The 8,220-nt window shown below is 45.3% G+C and overlaps 1 protein-coding gene across 3 annotated transcripts in view; it reads left to right on the forward strand.

Moving 5' to 3' along the window:
- The first annotated feature begins 3,493 nt into the window (after positions 1 to 3,493).
- The window catches only part of OSBPL6 (oxysterol binding protein like 6), a 207,281-nt gene continuing 202,554 nt past the window's right edge, over positions 3,494 to 8,220 (forward strand). The window contains exon 1 of one of the 3 annotated variants that reach the window (XM_017532670.2): positions 3,494 to 3,679. The gene's annotated coding sequence lies outside the window, so the exon portion shown is untranslated. The remainder of the gene's footprint in view (positions 3,680 to 8,220) is intronic. The other 2 variants (XM_017532668.2, XM_017532669.2) reach the window with 2 other exon arrangements.

Consider the following 8,220-nt stretch of genomic DNA (forward strand, 5'->3'; position numbering starts at 1 on the left):
AAAGAAAGAAAAAGAAAAGACATAATATCACATTTGTGGGAGAAGTTGGAGAAGTAAAAGTCTAAAAGTCTGAAAAGGGGAGTTGAGGGATCAGAGACCAATTCTGATTTGGGCAGAGGAGTCCAAGCTTGCAGCGAAATCTGGATATTAGGCTAGGCACATCATGGCTGGAGTAGACATCTACAGAAGGTTGATGGGTCTTTGTGACTGATGTCTCTGTGAGTTTCTGCGAAGAGTCTGTTAGCTGGCCTGTGGCCACAATTACTTGTTAGAATAAAGAGCAGGGAAGAATAAAACAGGAACACTCCTGCATCTCTTCTTATTGGTTAGAAACGGCATTTGTCTCTTGCCACCTCTAATCAATGATGACTGTCAGAATGTAATGAAAGTCATCATTGGTTAGAGATGGTGAGAGACAAATGAAGCTGCTGCTTCAGTATTGCCTCCTAAGTCTCAGGCAACTTCAATTTTGTACATCTGGAAGCATATATAAAAGGGGAATTGGGGAAACATAGTTTCCAGCATAACCATGTTGCCTATAGAACAATCCAGTAGAATGACCATACCTTAGCTGCAGAGCATGAGATTTGTTTCTCTAGTAGCTGTCAAAGGGGCCAGATGAGGACTCATCCTGGAAGCTGGAGGAAATGGCATGTAGCTTGTAGGTGAATTTCTTCTTCGATCTTTTCTTTGAATAAGAAAGATCTTGGGCACAGTTTTCTATAGAGCCTGCCCACAGACACTTTGCATGGCTAAGCAACTGGCTGTCTTTTGAGGTTCATGAAGCATGGGCCGGATTGGTAACATATCACCATGTATTTGCTTCCCATTCTTCCCTATCTAATTTCTTGTATTCCTCAGTTGTTGCCCTGGCTTTGCATCTTTCAAGGAAGCATTAGCACTTCAGCCTTCTTTAGAAACCCCAGCTAAAATAGTACTCATCTAAGAAAATACAATGAAAATGAAGTGGAACTTGGATAAACTGATGGTGGGAACCATGATTCCTATGAGGCTCAGTTCATTTGTATGTGATGGAATTATGGGGAATTGTAGCATCAATAGCCTTTTAAGAACATCATTATCTTTCTTCACTGGAAAAGTCCATAAACAAGTATTTTCTAAGACAAAGGGATGGATTAGGGGAGCAGAGATCCTTTTAGTCAACATATGATTTATGACTTTAACTCTCAGCAAGAATATATGCTTAATGAAAACATCGCTCTCTGGCACTTTTCTGAGCAATAATCCTGCTGTAGCTCAAAAAGCAGTGAAAAGACTGTTATTCATATTTACATATCTATGCCAGTCTGAGTTTTCAAAATACAATGAGGCACAAATAGGGTGGAGAAACTGCCTTGATCTGTAGCTCCGTAGAGCCCACTGTGTTTAATTCACCCATTTCCCCAGATGGATGGGTATAGAACCATTATCTCTTATTTGACCATTAATCAATGGAGGGGGGAGACTTTTTTCCCCCTGATGTTTAAAACCATTTTTTAAAAGTATTAAAACACACATAGATACTATGGAATAGAGTGAAAAGTGTGTGAGCATTCTTACACTAAAACGTGAGATTTAGGTTGTGGTAGTTTCCTCTCTTCCCCCACAGTCTATGGCTCTCTGCTATTAGGGGTTCAGAGAAAAAATTAGATTATTATTTCTTCTTCTTCTTCCACCACTACTACTACTTCTTCTTCTTCTTCTTCTTCTTCTTCTTCCTCTTCCTCTTTCTCTTCTTCTTCTTCTTTCTTCTCCTTCTCCTTCTTCTTTTTTTTTTAAGTCAAAGTCTCACTTTGTAGCCCAGGCTGCAGTGCAGTGGCACAATCTTGGCTCACTGCAACCTCCGCCTCCCAGTTTCAAGTGATTCTCGAGCCTCAGCTTCCTGGGAAGCTGGGATTTCAGGTGCCTGCCAGCACATCCTGCTAATTTTTGTATTTTTAGTAGAAATGAGGTTTCACCATGTTGGTCAGGTTGGTCTCGAACTCCTAACCTCAAGTGATCCGCCCGCCTCGGCCTCCCAAAGTGCTGAGATTACAGGTTTGAACCACCGCACCTGACCTAGAGAATTTCTTTAGGTAAAGATTCTGTGTGCATTGTGTAGTGTCTCATTTTGGTTCACACTTTTGTTTCTTTTTAAATATACGGGTTTAGCTTTTTTTCTTTTCAGGGAGAAAGCCATTTCAGTAGAGTTTCTGTTAATGGAACTCAGAAGGAGGAGTAGAAAGGTGGCTGCGATCAAGCAGAGGTCAGCATCCCAGCTGCTCCCTTGAGAATCCTGTCTTCACAGCAAAGGAATGAAGGAGTAGCTGCCATTGTCACAGGGTCCCGCATCTATTAGTTTGTGACCAGAGGACATGAGAACATTGCCAGTCTAGGTGGAAAAGGCTAATCCAAAGGTGAGATTGGAGATTCCAAAGAAATTGCATGTGGGAAGGAGTACATAATCGACTATGTTTCACAGCAAATTATTTTGTCAGCACAGGGAACAATGAAATGCCATCACACAGTTGCCTCATTAGCAAGAAATATCTTCAGTTTTTGAAGGCACCCCAGCATGTTCTATAATAGTTTCTGTTAGGTCCGGTCGATGTCCTCTGGACTCCCCACCACCTCCCACCCCCAGATGATGACACAAATGTCTTGAAATATTGACATGTCTTCAGTCACTCGTTACAGAATGTCTGTACAAATATTTAAATTACCCCGTCTCTCCCAGCAAAATTGCCTTTAGATTAATCCGCTCTCGGGACGCAGGCCGGGAGTGGCTTGGAGTATGGAAGCGTTTGAGGGTGTGTAAGGGTTGTAGTGAGGTGGGACTGATTGACTTTGCTGGGCTTTGCCAGGGGCTTGAAGGAACCGGCTCTTCCTTTCACAGAATCGAAGTATTTCTCTGGGCCCGGGAAGTTTTTGCTCCCAAGTGAGACAGGGACGAGAGCAGGCACGCACAGTCGCGTGTGTGTATAAAATGACGGCCTTAGAAGGGCGCCCAGGGACAGGGGCTTGGCAGCCCCGAGCGGAGGCCGTCAGGCAGCCGTTCCTTTCGGAATCGGTCTCCCGCAGTGCTCCCGGCTGCGGCGCTCCCGGGACCGAGCGCTGGAGCTGTTCGGGGACACCGCTGCCGAGCGCTGCCGGCCCACCTCCGTCGTACTGCGCGGGCGAGGGCTTCGCTACAGCGCGCAGGCCCGCGGATGGCAGACTGGGGTTGCCACGGCGGGTAATCTCGGGACACCAGGGGTTCCCATGGAGGCCGGGCCAGGGGAAAGCCCCGGCTGTGGGACCCCGCGTGATCGGGGCTCAGTGAGCCGTGTCCCCGGCCCGTCCGGCGGAGCAGGGAGAGACGCCTAGTAGGGTGGGTGCGCGTCGGAAGCCCGGGCCGCTGGCGGCTCTACTCCAGCCGGGCGGACAGGCGAGAGCCGGGGGCGGGGAGCCCAGAGCACCGCCCCGCTAGCGCGCCCCGCCCGTGGGAGAGGAGGGGCTGCGGCGCCGCGGACCACTGGAGGCGCAGCACGGTCGCCGCCGCCGCTGTCGGTGCTGGAGATCGCGGCTCGGCGCAGGCGGCGACCGTACCTCCTCTCCTCCGCCAGCCCGCGCGCCGGTCCGCCTGCCTGGGCCGCCTCCCGCCTCCCGCCGCAGCCGCGCAGCCGCCGCAGAACCCGCGGCGCCGCCGCTCGCGCTCCAGGTAGGTGTCCTAGCTGCAAAGGGGATGCCTGGGGCGGGCGCCACGGTGCCCGCATCGCGGCCCGGGGCATTGTGCGCCTCCGGCGGGCCGAGGACCCCGAGGGACGCGCGGGTGGGCACCCGCAGCTTCGGGCCACCAGGGCATCGCCGTCCCCCTGGAGGCGCCCCCAGCGGGATAGCCGGGCTACAGGGAAGTGGGGGGCGGCGGTGTCAGCCCATTCCCGCGGCCGGGATGGGAGGGGGCGTCTGTGTCGCGGTCCCTGTTTGCCGCCCTCCCTCCCCCTCGTTGCTGGGAATTCCCGCTGCCTGGCACTCGCGCCCGCAGTCTCGCGCGCGGGCCGGCGCCCCTAAGCCCTGCAGGCTGCCTGGGGATTGAAGCAGGGGCTGGGAGAAGGACTGATGTAATTGTCAGCGGAAAACCTAACCGGCGCGGGTGAGAGCGCCCGCGCCCGCGCCCGAGCGAGCTAACGCCTACGCGGCACCTTTCAGGGAATCCGGGAAGCGGAGAGGAACGGCTGGGGAAGTTGTGCATTGGGTTTTATTGTGCGCGTGCACTGCGGACTGCCCTCGCGGGGCATCCCTGCCCACCCGCTGCTGGCGCCCCTGCAGCCCTCCCTGCAGCCTTCGTCCACACTCCCGGCCAGGGCCGAGTCTGCCTTCCCTGGTTCAGACCCGGACAGGGTTTGCATTGCAGTCAAGACGTGCTTCCCCTGCGTCGAGCCGGGAGCTGCCCGCAGATCGTGTCGCCGGGGATGCTGGGGGAGGAGGGAATGGGAGACCTGGGGAGGAAGCCTGGAGAAGTAATGACACCAGCAGATTTTCTCCCCAAAGCTTCTGCTGCATATGACACGTCTGCAAGGCACCTTTTAAGCTGCCTTTGAAAGTTATAACCAGGTACTGATTTTGTGACAATTCTGTGATATACCTGAATGGTTGCTTAAACAGAGAGACCTAAAGCTGGGGGAAGCATTACATAATGGACAAAAAGCAAATGACACGAAACTAAGTGAACCCACTGGGTTGCCTGATTATTTCTCTCTTGTGGACACAAAATCCTGTAAGGTTTGTTTTCTATAGGAACTTTCATTTATAAATTGCTGGGCTAAGTTTAGCCAATTTTATATTATATTCAGTCGTGTTTTTTTATAAATAATAATTTTTCTTGGACATCTTAAATTTAAAAATTGCATGCTAATGGTTATATATCACTATGCTGATTAGGAAATAAAGTCTTCACAAAGTAAAAATAAGAAATTTCCCATCTGAATACCATTAACTTTGTTTTCCTCTTGTTTTGTTTTTGTTTCTTTTCCTTCTTTCATCCTTCCCCCGCCCCCCTCCCCCAGCTTTATGTTTTTTGGAAACATTTCTGTAGTTTTGGGTGCTGCGAGCTCACAATGTTGATATTTCTATCGCATGTTACAGCATTGCAGATACAAAGACTAATAATAAATGAAACAGAAGACCTCGCAGTAACTCTGAGAGTGAGCAGGGTTCCCAAGGTCGAAGGGAAGCTGCAGTGTAATTCAGCTATAATCAGCTACAGAGAATATGCATAACCCTCATTGGAAAAGGCCCTGATTGGTGGATTTTTTAATTATTATTCTTTTGCAGTTGAATTTAATGTATTTTTCCCTAAAAAGTAATTTTCTTAAGGTAAAAATGAAATATTTTGAAATTAAAATTTCAGGTTTTTAGAAAGCCGAAAAATCCTGGTTTTGCTCGTATTTTCAGATGTAATGTTGATAACTCCATTATACATTCAGTGGATGGATTATCTTTGGGGATACCTCAGTTTCAGATTACTATGACTTGTCAGATGAATCTTGGCTTTAATATGAGGTAGTTCTGCTGTACTTTTATAGGATAACATATGTAAGTTTTCTTATTCCTAGATTGCTCTAACCTTAAGTTAACTTTACTTCAAGAAGAAAAATAAAGCCCTTCCAAGATGAAATCTTTGTGGTTGGAGGTCTTAGTACCACCACAGATAGCGAATTAGGTAAACTGCATAAGGATATAAAAGTTTCTTGTGACTTTACTCATAAAACTGTTGGACTAGGGAGAAGATAATGTAGCTTTGAAAGATAAGGCATACGTTCTCAAAAGAAGAATTTTGTTGTTTTGCTGAAAAGGTTAGGTCATAATTATATTTTTTAAAAAGTTTTTTTTTTTAAACTTTAAAGTCATACTATCCATTGACTTCTGGAACTTTTTTTTCCTCACTCAATATGATATCTCTAGATTATTTCATACTGTATGTGGTTGTAGCTCACTGACTTTTATTGCAGTACAATATTCCACTATGTGTCTTATAACGCAGTATGCTGCTTCTCCTCTCAGTGATCATTATTATTTTTTGTTGTTGTTTTTGTTTTGTTTTTTTCATTTTTTGAAATATTGCAGTGTTGCTCTGATTATTCATGTTTTCTGGGCACACGTGCAAGTGTTTCTCTTGGGTTAATACCAAGGAATAAAATTGCTGGTTTGTAGGGTATGTGAATATTCAACTTATTAGGTATTGCCAAATTATATTCCAAAATGGTTGTACTAATTTATATAAGCCAGGGAAACAATTAAATACAAACACTAAATACAAACATGCACTTGCTGTTTTGAGTATGTGTCTGTTGAAATACACATTTTTTTTTAGAAAGCAAGAGAATGATTAATATAAAACAGGATGGCAGTTATCCTAAGGGGATGGCATGTGGGAAGGAACACATACATGGATGTTAGTTATTAGTAATGACCTAGTCCTTGGGTTTCATGGTGAGTTCATAGGTGATCATTGTACAGCAATTCCCCCCTTATCCAAGGGGAATATGTTCCAAATCCCCCAGTAGATACCTGAAACCTCCTATGGTACCCAACCCTATGTATATCCTTCTTTTCCATGTGTACATACCTTGATAAAATTTAATTTTTAAATTAGGTACAGTAAGAGATTAACATTTATAATAGAACAATTATTAACAGTATACTGTAATAAAAAGTTATGTGAATGTGTTTCTCTTTCAAATTATCTTATTGTACTGTATTCACCTATTCTCAGAACCTGATTGACCATGGGTAATTGAAACTTTGGATGGGGGGGCAGATAGTGTGTTAAAAAAAAAAAAAAAAGAGGATCATGCATGACCAGTGATAATATTTTAAGGTTCTAAGGAAAAAGAAAATAAGGACAATAGAGTTGTCACAAGACAACAGGCTTCCGTACTAAAAGATATCAACCTACAAGATATCGGTTGAAAGATGAAGAAACAGTCCCTGAGTATAGGCATGAATTGCCCAGAGTTCATGGAAGGTATTTGCAAAAAGGTTGAGCAGGAAGTGGTCATGCTGAGAGGAGGCAGTCTATTGTGGATTAGAAAATGATATGAACAGAAGTTGAGGGAGCCATGGGAAATTTTCCAACAGTGAAAAGCATTTACACAGTCAATTTAGGAAACTGATAGGTTGGGGCTATGGGGAGAGATCCAAGGCCCCTCATTAGCAGGGGCTGCTGATTGACATGAGAGTTCTCAAGTTTGGAAGAAACTAAAAGGAGTAGTTTAAAAACTAAATCTACTGTCCTAGAAAAGAGGAGGAGGAGAGTCAAAGGTGACTGTAATGAAAACAAATATGAATAATCTTGGTGTGTAGTATCAATTTTTTTGTGTGTTTTAAAAAAAATTTATTTATTTTACTTTAGGTGTATACTATATCTGGCATTTCTCCCCATGTTATCCCTCCCCACTCCACCCTCCCCTCCCTCCCTACCCTCGCATATCTCTCCCCTGTCCCCGCCAACTGCCCCCAGGGTGTGATGCTCCTCTCCCTGAGTCCACTTGTTCTCGTTCAACACCCACCTATGAGTGAGAACCAAATTTTTTTTTTTTTAAAAAAGAAAAGAAATAGTGGAGCTGCTGTGGGAACTTTTAGTGAGGTTTAAAGATCTCAAGTATGTGGTAATAGATATCGAAGCTCATGTTTGAAAACATGCACTATGATATCTGCTTTATATGTAGAGTTAAAAAAATTTATTTTGTATACCTAATAGGTCTATATGTTTATGGGGCATGTGAGATATTTCGAAACAGGCACACAATGTGTAATAGTCACATCAGGGTAAATGGGGTATCCATCATCTCCAGCATTTATCGTTTGTGTTACAAACAATCCAAATATACTCTTTGAGCTATTTTAAAATGTACAATTAAATTATTATTGACTATAGTCACCTGATGTGCTATCAAATACTAGATTTTTTTTCTTTTTGGAGATGGAGTCTTGCTCTGTCGCCCAGGCTGAAGTGCAATGGCATGATATCGGCTCACTGCAACCTCTGCCTCCCAGGTTTAAGCTATTCTCCTGCCTCAGCCTCCTACTGAGATTACAGGCAACTGCCACCATGCCCAGCTAACTTTTGTATTTTTCAGTAGAGATAGGGTTTCACCATGTTGGTCAGGCTGGTCTTGAACTCCTGACCTCAGGTGATCCACCTGCCCTGGCCTTCCAAAATGCTGGGATTACAGGCGTGAGCCATGGTGTCTGGCCCAA

Source organism: Cebus imitator, unplaced genomic scaffold, assembly GCF_001604975.1.
Source record: "Cebus imitator isolate Cc_AM_T3 unplaced genomic scaffold, Cebus_imitator-1.0 Scaffold78, whole genome shotgun sequence".
NCBI classification, from domain to species: Eukaryota; Metazoa; Chordata; class Mammalia; order Primates; family Cebidae; genus Cebus; species Cebus imitator.